The sequence below is a fragment of the Saccopteryx leptura genome, chromosome 2 (assembly GCF_036850995.1).
Source record: "Saccopteryx leptura isolate mSacLep1 chromosome 2, mSacLep1_pri_phased_curated, whole genome shotgun sequence".
In the NCBI taxonomy this organism is placed as follows: Eukaryota; Metazoa; Chordata; class Mammalia; order Chiroptera; family Emballonuridae; genus Saccopteryx; species Saccopteryx leptura.
The window spans coordinates 160907924-160929115 of NC_089504.1; the positions used below are offsets into that span (position 1 = coordinate 160907924).

At 40.8% G+C, this 21192-nt stretch overlaps 1 protein-coding gene across 4 annotated transcripts in view; it reads left to right on the forward strand.

Annotated features, from left to right (window-relative positions):
* ATP8A2 (ATPase phospholipid transporting 8A2) overlaps window positions 1-21192 on the forward strand; it is a 726487-nt gene that overhangs the window by 553339 nt on the left and 151956 nt on the right. The gene's annotated exons all lie outside the window — the stretch shown is intronic.

Sequence of the window (21192 nt, forward strand, 5' to 3'; positions counted from 1 at the left end):
CCCTTGGTTTATCGATGCTTGCACTGGTATACCCCATGTTTGCATGAGGATGCTGGTGCAGTGGGACAGGACCAGGTATGGGAAGAAAAAGACTGGGGTTGGGAACTTCCTCTGTATTCAGTCGTGTTCTGGGCCCAGGAGTACACATTTTAGGGGCAGGCCTGTGCATGGCACACCTGGCTGTTACCATCTTTGCCTCGTTTCCTCTGCAGACACGAGCTGAACCTCCTGGGTCTACCCCAGTCCAGGTACATATCTAGCGGCTGTTTCATGTGGGATAGTCTCGAAGTGGCATTGTCTGTCTCTTTTACTTGATAAATCAGCCAGCTGATGGACTCCACTTTGCCTGAGGCCTCCTTGTGTGTGGGTGCTAAGGACAGACATGTCCCACTTGAGTGGGCTTCTCTGTCCCCTAATGCATCTTTGCTTCCTGTATGGAGCAAAGACAAACACATACACACTGCTCAGTTCTTTTCCGAATTCAAGTGACAGAGGAAGTTAACAGAGCAGAGAAGGGATCAAGATTATTCTGTAGCAAAACGAGCATTTCCTAGCAAAGAGACTTTGTACATTTAAGGAAGTCAATTAGATTTTCAAGCAATGTGATTTGTGATTTGTCCCCAAAAGGCAAGTCAAGAAAAGTCTTTACAACAATGATGATCACTTGGTAAGGTGTCAGTGTCTAGATGTTGGCCTTGAGTTTCCTTCTTTCTGATTAAGGGTAGGTGAGGACTGATGAATATTTTATTCGGGAATTTTACTGCACAGAACAATAAAAGGTACTGCAGCTGCTTGCTGTGGACAGTTTTCTTAATTAGAGAGTGACAGCTGACAGAATGACTCAGTTGCCACGTGACTGGCCAATAAAACCACCCCCAGTGTCCTCAGTAAAAAGATGCTCTTAGGCTGGTTGCTGACTGTCACTCGCATCAAGAGGTTGATTTTCAAAGTGCAGAGGCCACATTTGCGGTACTGTCACCGACATGCCACATGTTCACTGTACAAGTCACCTCCTGAGCTGTGTAGTTTGAAAGCTCAGCTTAAGGGTGAAATTTCCGTAGTTGGAAACTTAAAGAAATTTAATGAGCTATTCCTACCATCCAAAAACATAGAAATTATAATATTAAATCACATGTCACTTCGATATAAAAACTATTTTTTACTTAAGCTGTGTTGTTTTAACTTTTCTGTTGGTTGATTTCTTTCCATGAGGCAAATAATGTTTTAAAATAAAATATGGTGGGGTTGAGACAGGGGCTTTCATTAGAAGTCAAATGAGATGATCACAGCCGTCTTCGTGTTACAGGATTTCTGCATCAGTGACCCCACTGTATGTGTGTTTAAAGAGCTGTTTATTATCTACAGTCCTTCTCTGGGAAGAGCTCCGAAAAGTGTCAGGATGTCGGGAAATAACCTCAGAGCCGACTCTGATACTCTTTTGCTTGGTGTCTGCTGCTCATTGGTTGGTTCATTGTTTGAAAAGTACTATAGAGACGTGTTAAAAAACATTTTTTAACACTCTTGAAAAATCACGTGGGTGGAGAGTGGCTAAACTAGCCTGAAGTCTAGTTTCCTGCTGCTTCCAAAGGAAGATGGGAGTTGGGCCCAGGTGTCATCGGTAAGAGGAGTTGGCTTCTCTGGGGGGCTGTTGGAAATATGGCCATGCTGTGTCCATCCCTTTGGTTCTAGGTTGATATTATGGACTGAATGTTTGTGTCCTTTTCAAATTAATATGTTGAGGTCCAACCCCCACAGTGATGGAATTACAGTGAGGTAGGGCCTTTGGAAGGTTAACTAGATCATGAATGTGGTTGGTGCTCCAACAAGAAGAGACCAGGGAGCTACTTCACTTGTTTTCTGCCATGCAAACACACAATGAGAAATTAGACAGCTACAGCCTGGAAGAGGATCTGCACCAGAACCTTAATCTCAGGCTTCCAAATTCCAGTACTGTGAGAAATAAACCTGTGTTACTGCTGAGTCACCCAGTTTATGGTATGTTGTTACAGCAGCCGAACTAAGACGGTCACTGTGCTTAGGAATGAGGGTCACTATGGGGAAGGACTGCTTTGTTATCATCATCGTCATCGTCATCATTAAAAGAATGTTTCTAGCTATTTTTATAAACCAGTATTTTTTGTAGCTTACAAAGCATCAGGGATTTGGCAGATAAACATGGTTCCTTTCATCTCTAGAATGAAACTAGTATCTAATGGCAAATGGCATTTCTCACCTAGGAGCCAGAGACAGACTCAACACATGGAACGCTGTCTATTTATAACATTATAATCTGCTGAAAAGATGCATGGTTTCTGCTGGGGTTTCCTAAACTAATTTGATTAAATATTTCTTTGTCTTATTTATTGTATTTGGAGTTTTTCTCATAGGGGAAAGGCAGGTTCTCCTTTGAGGGAAAAGGAAAGGAAGGCTGTAGAATGAGAGTGATTTTTTACTATCAAAGGGTTTTTCTCTTCCCTAAAGCATTTCATGTGATGGTGCATGAAATCCAACCAGACAATGAGCCAAGAAGTCTCAGTGAAAGTTTCTGAAATTAAAAAAAAAAAAGTCATCTGTCTGTTTCCTCTCCTGAAAATATGTAACACTTGTGGGATTTTAAGGAGCACCCTGTTTTTCCATTTTTCTAGGCCCAAGCGAGGTCTAAATTGAACTGAAAACTCAGGCTGTGTCTATCCTGGGGATAATACCAACATCCTCAGCTGAGGGAAAATGTGTGATGATGTTTAAACTCTGTGTCCTTGTGTTTTTCTTTCTCCCAATGGCATAACTATGGGTTATAAGCGTCTCCATCATGGGTTTCCAAAGCCAATGCTTGAAGGTGAATGATAGACTTCCTTCAGCCCAAAGTTGTCTGCAGAAGTGGAGCTTTGAACTAAAGAGATGAGGAGAACAGGACCAAAACCAGATCAGGAAATATGCTTATATTTTCTCTATGTTATTTTTCAGCTTATCACTTTAGAAGTATCTGAGGTGATGCCACCTTATTTGATGTCTGTCAAGCAACCTGCCCCAACTAGCTTTGTAACCTTTGGGAAATCATTTAACCTGTGTTTAGTTCCTTATCAACAAAGTCAAAATAATATAACCCACCCAGATTATCTCAGAGGAGTCCAGTAAAGATGCAATAAGATAATCTGTGGGCAGACTCTTATTTTCCCTGCCATGATCGATTGTTTTTGAACTTTTATAAGTAGAAACACTGCGATTTGAACTCCCAATTCTTTTGGCATAGAATTTAATATTTGTAAGTTCTAGATGTGATGTTTCTCTTTAGGGCCCATCGGCTACCTGTATTTGAATCATCTGGGTTGTTTATTAAAATGACAACCTTCCCCCACAAAAATATGCAGACTTGTAACACACACACACACACTGTGTCTCTGAGTGTGGGGCCCTGCCTCTGAATTTTAATAAATCTCCAGGCTATGCTTAACTTTAAATTTGAGAACCATGGCTCTAAAACACCTAAATTATTACTACTCCATGACAGTGTATAAGCCAGTGCAAGGTGTTATAGGAGAAGATGGTATATTTAAAATATTCACATCTTGTGTGTTTCTTGTGTGGCATGGTTATGTAAGACGGCGGGCAGCACCAGTGACTGCTTTGAGGCATCTAGCTTTCTAAATAGAGGATTATACCAAAAGACATTACATCGTTCACCATGGAAAAATACTTCTCACCAACTCTGGTGCTTTTCCTTTAAAATTCTTTTCATTGCTAGTAAAACAGGAGGAAAAAAACTTACTTCAAAGCCTACAAACTGCTAACTTCGTCTGCAGTGCCAAGCTCCAGGCTCCAGCCAGTTTCTGGCATATGATGGGCTTTTTAAAAAAAGTCCTAAATACAAGAATGGGTTTACTTTTGAGTTTTATGTATGTGCTTGTGTGTACACAATGCCAATCCCGAGGGACTCAAAGCAAAGAGAGGGAAGAATGGCTGCCATTAGCCACTCTTGAGTCTTCCCCAAGCAATAACCGTCTCCTAGACTGTGCAGCTCCACAGTCTCAGGCCCAGGCACTTTCCACGGGAAATACAGAAAGAGCGATTTTATTTCCATGTCGCCTGTGCTCCAGGAGGTGAGATGAGACATAGTGGTGATGGTCATGCTGATCACCATGTTTACTCAGCTGTGGTTCCAGAATGTCCTATAGGACAGACACTGTCTGAGGGCCAGTAGAGGACTTGCTTTCAGGTTAACTTTTTGTGGTGTGGGGACATGGTTGTCTGTCCCCACCAGCCGTCCTCCTCCACTCTTTCCTAAGAAGCCCAGTTTGCATCAGCGCCATGTGCAGGGAGCCCAGAGCCCTAGGGAAGTCACTGCGCCCCTGACTGCAGGGAGAGCATGGTCCCGGCCCCCACACTGTACAGCGTGGTTCAGAGACCCTGAAGGAGGTGCAAGGAGACTTTCACTGGGGTGTTCTGAGAAAGAAGCATGTTTGCTCCTGAAAGAAATCCATCAAGGAGGTGATCTTCTCTTGTGTATGACATAGTTGCTCTGTAGTGCTTGGAGTTGTTCAGTCACAAGGAGCGAGTCCAGATCCTACTGCTGCTGTGAAAGATGGAAGAGAAAGACGACGACAACAACAAAGACCCACAGCCTTTTTGGAGCTGGCCTTGATTGAATCCCAGCCCCTGGGTTCTCCAGGCAGCGTGGGCATTGCTGCCTGCTCTCTGTGAGGTGTGCACGGAATTCTTCCCATTGTGTGTGCACGCGGGGATGTTTCTTTTCTGTTCATAAGTATATGATCAGCCAATGAAAAAGGCAATTTTTAAAAACAGGCTTAAGGCTTTAACATCACATATTATTCTGTATTGAAGTTGGGTGCTTGTAGATTCACTTCAAGACTTGGTAAAGAATTACTTTAATTTTGAAATTCTTTAGGTAATAACATCCCAGTGATACCTAATGTGATTTTGCAAACCCTTTGGGATTACCTTAAATACAGCAATATTAAATAGAGTAGGGTCTTTTTACCTGAAATCATGTCTTTCAGAAGCCCGTTGGTCTGACCAGTGTAAGAAGTGGTCAGTCTCATGAGGGAGGAAGTCCTGTCAGTAGGGACTTGCCTCTTTGTTTGAAATAACTTTCTGGCATCTTCTATATACAGTTTTCTTGTGTATTGAACTTGGCTAGATCATTTGTTGAAGTCAATTAACATTTTGATGTTCAAACTGTACATTTTGGGTGCTAGGAAGACCGACTCACAGAAAAGAGCACACTGTGTTTCTGGATGACATCATTACCTGAATAAATGACAACATGAGCAAAATTAAAGGGACACATACTTCTTGCTTCCTCATGTTTCTGTAACTCTCATCCCCTGAGTCCATGGTCCCACGTTTGCACATGTGTGCCTTCCCTAAAGGCATCCTACACTAATCCCTGTTAGAGGAAATCACAAGAACTGAAAAACAAAAACTAGAATAAAAAGTTCTTCACTGATAATGAAAAGAAAAATCAGAGACATTCACTGATCGGGGATATCTAGGTTGATTCTCATAGTCCTATAAATATTTGGGCTCTAAAATCAGAATACTCAGGCATCAGATAACAGCACTATCAGAAAATGGCTTTTGTAGTCGTTACACATTGTTTTTGTTTTTCTCTTCTTGATTATCAAACATAAGGGAGAAAGCATATATTTTTAAATGGTCAGCTCTTGTCTGACCAGGCAGTGGCGCAGTGGATAGAGAGTCGAACTAGGACACAAAGGACCCAAGTTAGAAACCCTGAGGTCACCAGCTTGAGTGTAGGCTCACCAGCTTGAGCGTGAAATGATAGACATGGCCCCATGGTTGCTGGCTTGAGCCCAAGGTCACCGGCTTGAGCAAGGGGTCACTCGCTCTGCTGTATAGCCCCCAGGTCAAGGCACATATGAGAAAGCAATCAATGAACAACTAATGAGCCACAATGAAGAATTGATGCTTCTCATCTCTCTCCTTCCTGTCTGGCTGTCCCTCTCTCTATCTCTCTGTCTCTGTCACACACACAAAAAATGGTCAGCTCTTTAAAGTAACATCACATTCTTCCTACAGGCAGGCATAGGGCCAGCACCTGCTTTTTCCTGGTTACTTTTCTGTGAGGCCTGCACATCAACAGATTGAGTCTGGATTAATGTGACCAAAATCAAACCTCCCTCCCATTTGGCACAAATTCTAACAGTGAAAGTAGGATTCGAACCAAACTAACCTAATGCCTAAGATGTGTATACAGTTAAGCCTGTTGCTAATTATATCCGTCACTGTGGTATTTCTGCACCTCAGTTTCATCAGGTCTATGAAGTAGATGATAGCTATGTTTGGAGTTAGTAGGGACATTAAGAAAATAAAGGCATATATAAAATAAGTGATTTCTCAATAAAATTACTGTATCTCAGACAAAACATACATTCATATAAATATGCCACAAATATACAGTTGCAGACCCTAATGAATTATGCATTAATGCATCTGAGAACCTACAATCATATGAGGGAAAGAGGCTTAGAAAAAGAGAACCAATACCTCAGATGGCCAGGCCAGGGTGGAGTAGCTGGGACTTTCCAAGTCTACTAGGCACCAGGGTATGAACCCCAACACTGTCTAAGGAAAGCATCAAGGGGTATGCCCCGTACAAACCAAGTGTTGAGTAAATATCCAGTCAATTCTCCTTAAAATCTTGCTTTTACTAAATTGTATCTGAACTGACTTACCCTGCAGTGTAAAAGAATTTTTGAATCATAAATGTGGAGTTAGAAGGCTTCTATATACTTTATATTTCAACAGTGATCTTCTGTCCAGGTACCCCAATAAAGCAGGTTTCAGACAATAGTAGTTTTCAGCACGTTATGGAAAGAAAGTCTTCATATTTTTAGATCCTGCTCCTCCTTCCCCCACAAAGTTCTTTCCATGTTGGACATTTATTTCATTTTGGCCTCTTGTTTCAGGGATGCTGTGTGCTAATTAGAGGCCAAGCAGCTTTGATTGTGAGTTTTCTCTTGGGTTAAAGGTTTTGTTATGGTGTTGGTATTTGTCATTCATTCTGATGTTAATTTTTAAAATATCTGTCAGCAAATTAAAGTACACATTACATGCCGATTTTGTTTGTTTGTAATATTTATGTTCAGTGGTCGCAGGGTATGTTTGATGTGGTTTTGAACTTTTTCTTTCTCCAAACATGTGGAAATGTGTAAATGGAGCCCTGGAGTGGAGCGTCAGTGCCAGGGTTTAGCTCTCTGACATCTGTCTGCCCTGCCTGGTGACTATAGCTGTACCTCCCTCACCCCAAGACATCAGTGTTCTTTAGATTCATTCTGTTGAAGAGGTAGAGGTGTCTGGAAAAAGCCACCAGATAAAGAATTGTGCAAGAAAAGATAACCAGAGTTGGTTAGACTAAAAAGAGAGGAAATAGAACCACAACACGTTATTAAGCATGTGCCAAGGTTTTCCTAGTCTGTATAAATGATGGTGTAAAGCTATTGTGGACAGCATCCAAGAAGGCTGAAATAGTGAAAGGACTTAAAGCAGTTGAGATTTCCAGTTACAGTTCTTGCCCAGTGGCGTTGTAAAACATCAAACATTCATTGAGGAGGTCGTGTGCTTTTTGAACCTGGATTTAACCAGCTGTCCTACGCTTTGCCATCTCTTTGGCTAAAGATAGGAAAGAGAGATCTAGGTTACCTGTGTTTGTGTACTTTCATTCATGGGGGGGGGGGGGAGTGGGAACTATGCAACGTGATTTTGATAAAGGATAGCACCTGCAAGAAGGGCATATTTAAATGTCTGGAAACTTCCAAGCAGGCTCTCCCCACCCTCTCTGCTCAGCAGCAGAGATTCCCTGTGCATCCGGGGTTAGGTGGCATCTTGTCATCTGTCACCCGCCCTGCTTGCATTTCCCCCTTTTCTGGTCACAGCCCCTGAATCCCTTCTCCTCTTTCGGAGCACGCATTCAAGCAGCACTGGTTCTCCTTCCACTCCGTTCTGGGTCTGGACATTCCACCCAGGACAGTCAGCCAGAATCACCATCTCCCGGACCATGGCAGCTGGTTCAAAAGTGAGCATGGTGACCCTCACCAGGACACCATTTAAGGAATTTTTTTATAGAAACAATAGGGGAAAGGGAAAGCTCCCTTGCTGCTGGGTTTGTGAGACAGGGATGGCATTCGTCTGGAGTCTGGGTGAACTGAGCAGAAGAGGAAAGCCAGACCAAGAGCAGGCGGCGCTGAGTGTATGCCTGGATTTGCTGTGCCTGAAGCCAGAGCCACCTCTCACCTGTTAGGTGTACATAAATCAATATAGTCCCATTTTTGCGTAAGACAATCCAAGTCAATTTCTGTTACTTTTGAAGAGAGTCCTAATTAATGAAGAAATTAATAAGTTACAGATGCAAGAGGTAAAACTGGCCATTGTTATTTGTGGAAAAGCAGCTGTGTGAATCTCCCTATTGGAGTATGAAGGGACTTTGTCTCCTTTTTGTAGCCTTCCATATGTCCCTCCCCATCCACTCTACCCAAGAAGTAGAAGCCAGGCTCGAGGAGAACTCACTGTTTGAAACAGAAATGGGAGGAAATCACAGTTTTCATAAGAGAGACCCCTTTCTTGGCACCAACAATCCAACATGGTGGACACTCAAATGGTCCTGAGCAGTGTCATCCAGTACAAATATAATGGGGGTCACATGTAATTTTAAATTTCCTAATGGCTCTATTTAAAAGGTAAAATGAAACAGGTTAAATTATTTTTATTAATATATATTTAGCAGAGCATTTCCAAAATATCATCACCTCAACATGTAATTGGCATTAAAAGAAGTTATTATTGAAATAATTTACATTATTTTGATACTGAATCTTAGAAATTCCTTGTGTATATTAGACTTACAGTACATGCCAAGTCAGAGTAGATGTATTTCAAGTGCTCAGTGGCCACATTTGGCCAGTGGTGACTGTATTGGACACACAGCTTTTTACCAAAAGAGATTTGGAGACATGAAGTCATTCTCCAAAGCAAAATGTAGTGTGAGTGAGACAGAGAGGGGGGCAAGCCAGCCACCAGGCTTTCCAGGTCCCTCTCTGCACATGTGGTGTGACTACCTAGCTGGGACTTTCACCACTTGGCAATAAAACGGTCTCAGTTCTTTAGGCTTTTTCTAAAAAAAAAAATGTGGGTACAACTGAATTGTTCATCTGTGCTTATTAATTGCTTTAAGCAGAGTTTGTAAACCTAGATTTATAAAGCATGGATCTGATTTCAAGTAATTTTTCCAAAATGTTTCCTCCTGAATGTGGGAGGGAAGACATTAGGACCCAGAACTTCAGTCATGTCTGTGTCCTGCTGCAGCCAGCTGAGCAGTAATAACCATGCCACTAAAAATAAGTTGTCTGTTCCTAACAAACAGTTAATTTGTTGAATAACTGGCAACTAACAAATAAAATTATCCTACTCATTAATTCCTAAGATCATATAAACCTTTAGTCCTTTTATCCTTCTAGAGTTTATCTTTCCCCTATCATTATGCTGTATTCAAGCACTATCATTTTTACCTCCTAAAAATCTCTGATATATGTCTCCTTCCAGCCAGTTCTGGTTCCATCCAGTTAGTTGCTACTACTGTAGCATTTCTTGCCTGGACCATTGCAGTAGCCTCGTGATTAGTTTCTTAGTACCCAGTCTGTCTGGATCTATTGCTCTACTGTAGCCAAAATACTCTTTCAAAGCACAAATCTGATGGAGTTATTTTCCTGGTTTTTCATGGTCCTCAGGATAAAGTTCCAGGGCATTTACCTGGCCCGGTGGGCCCCATGAAGCCCTGAGCCATGCTGTGATTATACTCTATCCCTTGGTTCTTAGCCACCCACACTGGTCTTCTCTCATGTGCTGGCACTGGCAAGCCCTAGCTGTGCTCTCAACAGTGCATCTGCACCTTCTTGACTCCCTTCCTGAATGCTCTGGTTTCCCCTCTGGCTCATGATTAATCACACAGCTCTCAAACCTCAAATGAGTCATTATTTCCCAAGAGTGCCTTTCCTTGCTTCCTTGATCAGGTTAAATCCTCCTAGTACATTTTCTCTTAAAAAACAATTGATCTCTCCTTTGTATCACCTACTACAATTAAAAATTTACATATGTGCATTTAATAATACCTTATACCCATTAGGACAGCCACTCTTTTAAAAAGAAAAGGAAAAACAAGAATTGATGAAAATGTGGGAAAATGGAATCCTTGTGTGTACTATTGATAGGAATGCATCACTATAGAAAACTAAACATAGAATGACCATATGATTCAGCAGTTCCCCTCCGAGTATATATCCAAAAGAACTAAAAGCACAATCTCAAAGAGACATGTGCTCTCATCCTTGTTTATAACAGTAGTATCCACAGTAACCATGGGGCAAGAGCAACCTAAACATTCATTGATACATGTTTGGATAAATAAAATGTGGTCTATACCTATAATGGAACATTATGCAGCCTTTGAAAAGAAATCTGTCACACACTGCAAAATGGATGAATTTTGAAGACATTGTGCTAAGTGAAAGGTGCCAGTCACAAAGGAAAGATTATATAATTCCACTTATATGAGGCACCTGGAGTAGTCAGAATCACAGAAACAGAAAGTAAAAGGGTAGTTACCAAAGGCTGCAGGGAAGGCCAAATGAGTTTGGTGTTGAATGGGTTTAAGAGTTTCAGTTTTGCAAGGTGAAAAAGTTTTAGAGAACTGTTGCACAATAATGTGAACATAGTTAACACTACTGAACTATATACTTAAAAATTATTAAGATGGTAAATTTTGTATTATGTTTTTATACCACAATTTAAAAAAATTTACATTTGTAATTAATATATGTTTCTTCCTCTAAACCGGGGGTCCCCAAACTTTTTACACAGGGGGTCAGTTCATTGTCCCTCAAACCGTTGGAGGGCCGCCACATACAGTGCTCCCCTCACTGACCACCAATGAAAGAGGTGTCCCTTCTGGAAGTGCGACGGGGGCCTGATAAATGGCCTAAGGGGGCCGCATGCGGCCCGCGGGCCGTAGTTTGGGGAGGACTGACTGCAAAGCTCTATGAAAAAAGTGAATGTTCTTCATATATCCTTGGCAGTGACCTTCCATTTTTCTTCTGGCATTCAATAAATAGTTAAATGAATTAATTGATAAAGTTAAATTGAGCACCTCTCATGTGGACTTAGCTTTGTGCTATAGATACTCAATATTGTTTGCTGATTTGATAACACAAGCAGATGACAAGGACTCAAACATTTGGAAATATCCTCGTACAGGATCCTCATATATATAATAAGTGATTGATAGATTAATGAATTTAGCATTTTTCTAAAGAGAAGTGTCTTACAGAAAAAAAAAAAACCATAGCACACACCATGCATTTTTCACCCCAAAAGAATAATTTACGATGCAAAATATTTAGACCTATTCCTGTTAAAATTGTAGTCACCTTTTTTAGCTACATGGATGGTGTCTGTGGTATAATATCAATGGATATTAATATCTGTAAAGGGTTAATAATAAGTTTTAGTTACTTCCTGGAAAATGTTTGTTTTGTTACTGATATTTAAAAATATGGGAAAAGATGGAATCAAAATGGATTTTTTTGAGTACCTAATTCAAGGTAGTACTAAGATAATCATTTTCCAATGATTTTATTATGTGAGATAAAAATGATAAAGATAGTTGACCACAGATAGCTCTAGCAGAAATGTATACTCCCTATTGGGCAGCATTTTCATTATTATGTTGAAGAGTTTGGTACTTTTGGAGTAACAGATATAAGCACATAATTAGAGAAGAGGTTTTGGTCAAGAAAATGTCAAGCTTAGGTAGAGTTTTGTTAGAAGCCGGCCTCTAATAAATTTTGGATGATTTCATGGGAAAAATGGACCTTCTCTGGCAGAACTGCTCCTTAGTCAGTCAGATAGTGGATCCTCCCAGGCCCAGGGATCACCTTAGAAGAGGCTTAAGGCATGGATAGATCTGGCACCAAGAGCTGAATTGAGGCATAAAATTTTAGTGTCAAGTAAAGTGATATTACAGGAAAAGAAGAAGTTTAAGGTTTGAAAAATCACTCCCTAAAACAGATCGTCTTAATTAAAGGAAAGAAAAGTAGTAAACAAAGTGACTCTGCATCCAGAAAAACCTAAGGAAGCAGAGGTGGGAGAAAAGAAAGACGGAAGGCAAAGTGATTGGTGTGTGGAGGGTGGGAAGTGTGGCCATGGTTAAGGCCCGGTGCAGGGGAGCCTGAAAGGAGAGGGCTTCCGACTTCCACTGAAGGCAATTACAGAGTTGTTGAGAAATTTTCCTCAATGTACCATCAAGAAAGAATAAGATTGACCATGAATAAAGGTCCTATAACATCATGTGTCTAAATTTTGCCTTTATATGATAATATGGGGAAAGTAATTCTTAGAAGAAAAGGAAATAGAGAACATATGAATGTTATTTTGCGTTAATCTTTCTGATTGCTAAATCGGTTAAAATGAATCTTTAAAGGTCCTGGCCTGGTGGCTAAGTGGATAGAGTGTTGATTCGAAGCAACAAGGTCATGGGTTTGATCCCCAGTCAGGGCATGTACAAGAAGCGAACCTCTGAATGCATAACTAAATGGAACAACAAAGTGGAGCAGTGAGTTGATGCTTCTCTCTCTCTCTCTCAAGTCAATGGGGAAAAAATTTTTTTAATGAATCTTTAAAGGAATTGCTCTTGTCTGTGCTATAAATAATTTTTAATCCTTGCATCCTTAAAAGGTAATCAAATATTACATTAAGGCATGATAATGGTTTTCTGTAATATAAACTTTTTTTTTACTCTAACATGATCATGATTTTGAAAAATAGCTCATTATGCCAGAATAGTTTATTTTGCACAGGTAATGTAAAACCAATAAACAATTTTAGGTACAAACTTGCAATTATAAGATAAATAACTTGTAGGGATATAATGTACAACATGATGACTATTTTTTATAATACTGTGCTATAGTTTATAATACTGTAGTTTATAATTTTGTGCTGGTGACTTATAACTGAAAGTTGCTAAGAGAGTAGATCTTAAAAATTTCATCACAAGAAAAAATGTGTAACTATGTGAGGTGATGGATGTTAACTAGACTTGTGGTGATCAATTTGCAGTATATATCATTATATTGTACACCTAAATCTAATACAATGTTTTATGTCAATTATATCTCAAGAGAACTGGGGAAAAAAGAAGGCGACTTTAGATAATTAATGAGTTTTCTATGTGAGGACTTGTTCATTTTGCTAAAAGAAAAACTGATTCCTTTTTTTCAATGGCTCAAATTTAGTGGAATAAGGTCAGTGGAGGTAGTATTCTCATAGTACAGCCTAAATGTGACTTCTATTCAAGACTTTTATGAAATTCTTCTTACATAGGTCATCTTGGTGGTGGATTGCCACCTAGTAAGTGCCATTTTAGGGCCACTTTCTCCACAAACTTTTTTTTTTTTAAGAAAAAGAATTATTCCTTTATTCCTCAATATCATTTATGTAACTACCAAAATAGGGTCATCATTCTAGAAAGTTGCCATTTGGACCCAGAGCTTTACGAGCTCATTGCTTTATCTTCTGACCTTCTGACAGGGGAGACCAAGCCCCTAACCCTCGAGACTCTAAACGCTGAGCGTCTGACGAATAACAGGATGTGTTTGGAGCTGTACTTTTTATGAATTCTTCATTTCAGTTTACTCTTAGTTTCATAGAGAGCTGTTTATATTCACTAGTTTTATTTATACTTTGCCTTCTTTAAGGTTAGTTCTTGATTGTTTTTTCTATTGCTGTCCTCTACCATTTCTGCCCCTGCTCTTCCTTGAACTCCAGTTCTCGTTCAGTAGTAGTTTCTAGGATGTCTCCTCTCATGTTTCTTTGAGTGATTGCCTTTCTACACTATTGTACGATGATATATTGGCTTAAGTTTAAATCTTAGTTTATTGATCACAGTTTTATCAAGAGAACCTTTCCAAGGTCTGTGCCTCTTAGGTTTACTACCAAAACTGTTATCATCATGAATTAATTTGAAGTCATTTGATGATCCCCCAACCCTTCAGCCTTTGTTCACTAAGGACCCATTCAAGGCATCCCTTCTTATATGTCATTGCTAACAAAGGGCAAATGCTCCTTTCCTAATGGCTTCCTCACAGAGCCTCAGCTGTACCTAGAAAGAGAGCCCTTAATACCCGAAGTACATATATCAGTCTTAACAGATTACTGTAGAAAATAATTTGGTAAGTCTATTGTAAGCTAAGGTTTAATAGTTGAACCACTCACTCCCACTCAGCCATTAGAGAAAAATGCGTTTCCAGGTATTCCCTTTAGATGTGAGACTTCTTCAGGGCAGAGACTCAATTGCTGGTAGAAGACAGTTCAGGAATAGACGATGGAGGTTCGTGGAGGGCTGTGTTCATGAATGAGCTGCCCCTCCTCAGCCATCACCAATCAGGCCCTTCAGACATGCCAGCTTACTTGTCATTCATTGTATAGTCAGTGTCAAAGCTAATGACTAATATTACAGGATAGTAACTGTATGGTGAATCTATACAACTTTGTCTAATTCTGTGTCAGCCACATGCTTGGCATCTTAGCACCTTACACTCTGAAATATCTAAAGCACTACTCTTTGTTGTCTTCTTCTCACCCAAACGCATTCCCTCATGTTCCCTTTCTGTCCATCACCCTCCCGCCATCACACATGCTTAATTAAACCTGTAAGCTACCTTCCCCCGTCTCACCCCATCACCAGAGCGCCACCTACCTCCTCCAGATATTGAGCCAGCGTCATTCATTTTCACTTTGTGCAGCTGTGTTGTTGGTATATGTGTGAAGTATTTGTGGCATTGTAGCAACACTCTTCTAGCAGATGTTTTGTTCTTTGCTCCAAGAGGGCACAAATCATGTGCACACATACTTGTTCTATAGGACATGTTGAAATGCCAGACAAGCGAGGGTCTTTGGCATTGCAGATAAGACTTTCAGTAAACTCAGAGTCAGGTCTCTGGATATTGACTTTTGTTGTGTCTTATTTTTATGAAAAAATATCTTAAAATTTAAACTCTTGTTCCCCACTAGTGTCTCCTGTTTTTAGAAATTCTTCTCCCAGGATTCAGGAAAATATTTCCAGTCGTAGCACTAAACGAAAGTTTCTGAGAGATATCAGGCTGCTCTGTTGGCCTTTGGCCTTGACCTCGCCAGTTTGGAACTGTAAACCAAACATACTAAACCTTTCTTTATTAAATACACCAGTCGAGTCTTTGACTGAAGTGAAAAAAAACAAAAAAAACAAATTGGGTTTGACTTAGTAAACAGTAAAGCAGTAAGTTGGGATAATGATGCAGCCCACAGAGTTTACGGAAAGGCATAAGAACCAGGCTCAGAAAGCTGGTAGGAACCACAGAGGCTACCCTTGGACCATGTAGTCAGGACATGACCTGGCACTGCTGCCGTTGGCTGTGTGCCTCTGCTAGTGATGGACGTTGGACTCTACCATGGGAATGACCCTTGGGTTACCCAAACATAGGCAAGAGAGTCTGATGTGCAAGTCCCGGTCTCCCTCCTACCTAGCAGTTTCCTGTACGTGTGTCAGTTCTTCTGGTAAATTTATTATGAACCGACTCATAGGTGTTTCTAGAAAGATCCTGACAACCGCCCACATTATTCTGCAATAAGGGAAGGAAAAGACAAGAGTTAGAAGGAGAATTCTACACCTTTTCTTGAATAACTTCTTTCCATGAGGAGACAAATTTACCTAACTTAGAGATAATTGGAATAAATTCAAGAAGCACAGTTTAAAAATATCTTATTCAGTAATGAGCCTAGACAAAGCAAGAATCATTCTTATAAGAAAACTTCTACAGGATGAGAGTTTGGGGAAAGGTGACTCAAGCTCTGTTCCCTTAAGAAAGGTAGATAGATGGTAAAGAAGAGGTGGCGTCTTGGACATAAGCTGCAGGGGCAAAGGCCTACCCATGGATGGCTTGTGATGGACAATCAGATGTCAGATAATCCTAAAATCAGAAATTAATAACATATAATTGCACATAACTTGCAGTGTCTAATGAACTTCAAGTAGCAATTTTTCTTTACTTGTGCTTTAAGAATATTCAGTACCTATCCATAGAGGTTGCCTCTTGGCAGACTTGCTTTGTGTGGAGTAGCTAAATATTCTGTCTGATTAAAAAGTGTAATTGCCTTGTTTTCTCCAGATACTGACCAGTCAGCATCAACCAAAGAGGAGAAGAGAAAAATAAAATGTGATTAGCATTATTTCATCATATTAATTAAAACATTGTGAGCGAACCAGTTACTAAAACTCAGGGAAGTTCCTCCCCAGCCATAAACCTTACATGAGACCTTAAATCGTAATGAAATGTTTGGGGTGAATTTTGTTTATGCAGCAGGATTTAGGCACTGTGAGGATCATCTGAGAATACATTTAGGTTAATTCATATCAATATACTGGAAGAACCTTTACAATAAGGAAAGTGTCCTAGTGAGCTCTATTTATCATTACACGTTGTTATGTACCCCTAATCTCCTCTACCCCTGCATGCCCCCAAAAGCTGTTCAGCATAAATTAATCTTTTCAACAGAAGCAGCTAACTCCTCTAGCAAAGGAATTTGCCGTTTTTGTGGTTTGGGTAAAAAGATGGTTCGTTTTACTGGTTTCTCAATGAAATAGGTTTCATGACAAATTCAATCTTTCCAAAAAAAAAAGTTCCTCAAATCTACTTTTCTGTGCAAAATTCGACATGAAAGCCTTTCTCTGTTGAAGCAGCCAAATACTGAGTTTGTGTGGGCCTGGGCAAACAGTTTGGGGTCCAAGGTTAAGGATATTTATTGCTGGAGATACTGCATGTATTTGTGTCCAAGAGGAACAAGATCCAACACATTGACACTGGTTTTGAAATACACTCTTTTGCTTTCTTTTGTCTAGGGGGAGTGTCGTTCCCCCCCCCACCCCCGGCTCCCCTTTTAATCCTCTTCCACAGTTGGTGGAACTTGAAGGTAGTTTTGCCAGGGATAACTAGTGGAGGTGCACGATTCGTGAATACACAGGTCTGCTGCGTTTTTTGCACACACTTCAGAGAGTTCCTTACACTCTGACTTTGGCATGGCGTGCAGGAAATTCCTCGTTGGCCTGCCCAATGCAATAAACAGACCTCCTGCATCTAACCATGGCCACGCCGACATTTCTTATTTAGGGTTACTTTTGCTTTTTATGTAAAAAAATTAAGGGTCCCGTTCTTGCTATTCTACCCTTTCTTTCGCTTTGGAATTTGTGTGGGGCTGTGTTTGGGGTTAACAGGATTTGTGGTTTGACATATTCTGTGTTCATTATACACCCATGGAAAAAGTAGACAAGGTAAACAGACTCCCTGTGTATGTGGTTCTGATACACCTTATATGTACCAGATTTATCAGAAAATGCAGAAGTTAACGTCCGTCTTTTGGTTACTCTTTAAGGACATTGCTGGTTCTGTTCAGTGCAGATGAGTCCTTCCCTGTAACCCTGCTACTCAAAGTGTGGCCACCAGCTGGGCAGCCTCAGTCTCCCCAGGAAGAGGACTTGCTATAAAAGCTGAATCTCAGCCCCTACACTGGAGCTACTAGATTAGAATCTGCATTTTAACCACAACCTTAGGTGGTTCTTTGGATATTAAAGGTGGAGAAGTCCAGAATTTAGTCCATGCTCCCAGAGTGTCAGAGCCCATTCCTGCAAGATCTCCCAGGGAGGGCAGGAGGGAGCAGGCCAACCGGTGGGGCACAGAGAAGGGAAAGCAGGAGGACATTGCCTGAGTTAAATTATGCTCATTAATTTAATTTGAGGCAGGAATGTGTGTAAATAAACGCTGGCAGCTGCGGAGGCTCTGTTTCCTGCAGAGCTCAGGCAGAAATGCAGGGCCGGTGGGGCGGGAACCCAGCTGGGGAGAGGCCAGAGAGCCCAGCAACGCGAGATAATGATGGAAAAGATAGTATGATATTATCGTTATCAAATTAGAGAGGTTTCCAATGCAGAGCTAAGTGCCAAACTAAGTACAACCAGAGAGGCTGCTCTTGCATAGATAAAAATCTTAATTATTTGAAAAACTAAAGCTAACTGTTCCTTCTCTCTCTTTTTTTTTTTTTTTTTTTTACATCAATACAGATCAGGTTTCCAGGGGTTAAAATGGGTAGGACAGTATCCAGTCCTGTGTAGCCTGTCAGCATTTCCAAATATAAATTAACCTGTTCACATCCACTTTTCCCTTACAAAACAGTCTGTGAGGAAGAGGGAAGAGAAAATGGAGTTTCATAGATTAAGAGAAACGCTTTTGTACCATAAAGCTGAAAATGGGTTTGAATTTTGGGTGCTTGATGTCTCAACTGTTTGGGGAGCTGACGATCACCACCAGTTAATATTTATTAAGCCCCATGTGGCGTGCTGGACAGATGCTTGCCTAACTGTTAAAAGATGTTCTCACTCATATGATCATTTTTAGGAGTTCATTGAATGTTATTTATTCCAAAGGCACAACTATTTCCCAGCTTAAAAATTAGCCACAAGTTCCTTGTCCCTATTTACTCTCGGGATGGCTATAAATGAGAAGAGTCATGCATGTTTTTCTTTACTTTTATTTGGAAATATTTTCCTCAATGCCTGAGCTGCTGCTACCGATTCTGATAAGAATAGATAACTAAGTGCTGGCACTTTATTGAATGCTTTATATATTTAATCCTCACCACAATTCCTATTTTACAAACAAGATATCAAGGCCTGGTGAAGTTAACGAACCCACTCATGGTCTCTTAATGGTGGGAGGCAGCTGGGATTGACCTCTGGCTGCCAAGAGGGCCCCACCAGCAGCCACTCACCCTCAGTATGCTTGCTGGATCAACCCCACCACCTCCAGACTCCCTCTCTGGGTGCTGCATGCCTTCTCTGTGCTCTTGGAGCCAACGCATAATTTTGTTATGAAAAAATATTTTTATTATTACTGAAGACTAATGTGTATACAAGTCTCACACCTACTGGTGTGTTAGGAAATTTAGAGAAGGGACTGGCATAGAACAGGCCCTCGTGGACAGTAATTAGTTCCTCCTGTATTCTGACGATCCAGTATCTCTGTTGCTGTGCCTTGCTTTGGTCCTGTAGGAGGACGTACAAGGTCATCAGACCCTCCCAACACTGAATGGCATTCTGGGGAAGAGCGGAGAGTCCTTTCTCTTGGCTTTATCCTTGCTTCTTTAAAAGGTGAAAGCAGGCCCTGGCTGGTTGGCTCAGCGGTAGAGTGTCGGCCTAGCGTGCGGAGGACCCGGGTTCGATTCCCGGCCAGGGCACATAGGAGAAGCGCCCATTTGCTTCTCCACCCCTCCGCCGCGCTTTCCTCTCTGTCTCTCTCTTCCCCTCCCGCAGCCAAGGCTCCATTGGAGCGAGGATGGCCCGGGCGCTGGGGATGGCTCCGTGGCCTCTGCCTCAGGCGCTAGAGTGGCTCTGGTCGCGACATGGCGACTCCCCGGAGGGGCGGGGCATCGCCCCCTGGTGGGCAGAGCGTCGCCCCTGGTGGGCGTGCCGGGTGGATCCCGGTCGGGGCGCATGCGGGAGTCTGTTTGACTGTCTCTCCCTGTTTCCAGCTTCAAAAAAAAAAAAAAAAAAAAAAAAAGGTGAAAGCAAAGTCCCCCGTAGGCAACTCCGGGGAACACATCACCTTGCGGTCTGCAGTGCCCATGCAAACTCCCATTAAGAGCGAGGCGGCCATGTGTAACTCACGAGGACACTCAGGGAAAATTGTACAAGTCACTGAGGCCTTGATTAACAGTCTTGGCAGACACACTGTGTTTAGCTTAGGGATTTAAACCTTGGGCTGAGAATGATGGGAACCAAAGCACAGAGTTTCCATTTTTAGTGGTTTCATCCCCTTTGTACACATAGCCTCTCCCCTCAGGAAAAAGGTAGTTCAGTTAGGGAGTTGGGAGGGGGGACACAAAAAGATGAGAAATTCAGCTCTTCGGGTCATCCATCTGAATGGCCATGATGGCGGCAGCTACTGTCCATACACTATCTGACCCATCCTCAGTATTCTACCTTTCACTGACATCAAAGGAGACTGGTTGATAGGGGGATGGTGAGCGTTTCACCTCTGCCTTTGTAAAGACCCACTGTGGGAGGGTCAGCTTCTTTGACTGGCTCGAGCAAACCACCACAAGTTGAAGTTAAGTGGTCTCTGCCCTCTCCCCATTACAGCAGTGTTGCAAAGGGACGATACAGTCCTTTGGGATTTAGGACAGCTATAGAAGTAAATGTGATACACTACATAAAAAAAATAAAAGATAAAAACCATGTGATCTTATCAATAGATGCAGAAAAAGTATATGATAAAATCCAGCAACCATGTATAATAAAAATTCTCAGCAAAGTGGTAATAAAAGTATCTTACATCAACATAATAAAAGCCTTAGATAACAGATTTACAGCCAACATCATACTCAATGGGCAAAAACTAAAAGCATTTTCTTTGAGATCAGGAACAAGACAGGGATATCTACTTTTATCATTCTTATTCAACATAGTACAAGAAGTCCTAGCCACAGCAATCAGACAAGAAGAAAAAATAAAAGGCATCCAAATTGGAAAGGAAGAAGTAAAACTGTCATTATTTTCAGATTACATAATACTGTACATAGAAAACCCCAAGAACTTCACCAAAAAAAAACCCTACTAGATCTAATAAATGAATTTGGCAAAGTAGCAGGATACAAAAGTAATATTCAGAAATTGGTGATGTTTTTATACACCAATAATGAACTATCAGAAAGAAAAATGAAAGAAAGAATCCCATTTACTATTGCAACAACAACAAAATAGTGTACCTAGGAATAAATTTAGCCATATATGTAAAAGACTGTACTCAGAAAATTATAGCACATTGAAGAAAGAAATTGAGAAAGATACAATAAATAGAAGCATATACCGTGTTCTTAGATTGAAAGATTTAACATTATTAAAATGTTCATATTACCCAAAATCTATAGATTCAATGCAATTCCTATTAAAATACCAATGACATCTTTTACAGATTTAGAAAAAATATTGCAAAAATTTATATAGAACCAAAAAATGAATAAACAAAAACAAAAACTCACAAATAGCCAAAGCAATCTTGAGGAATAAGAACAAAGTCGAAG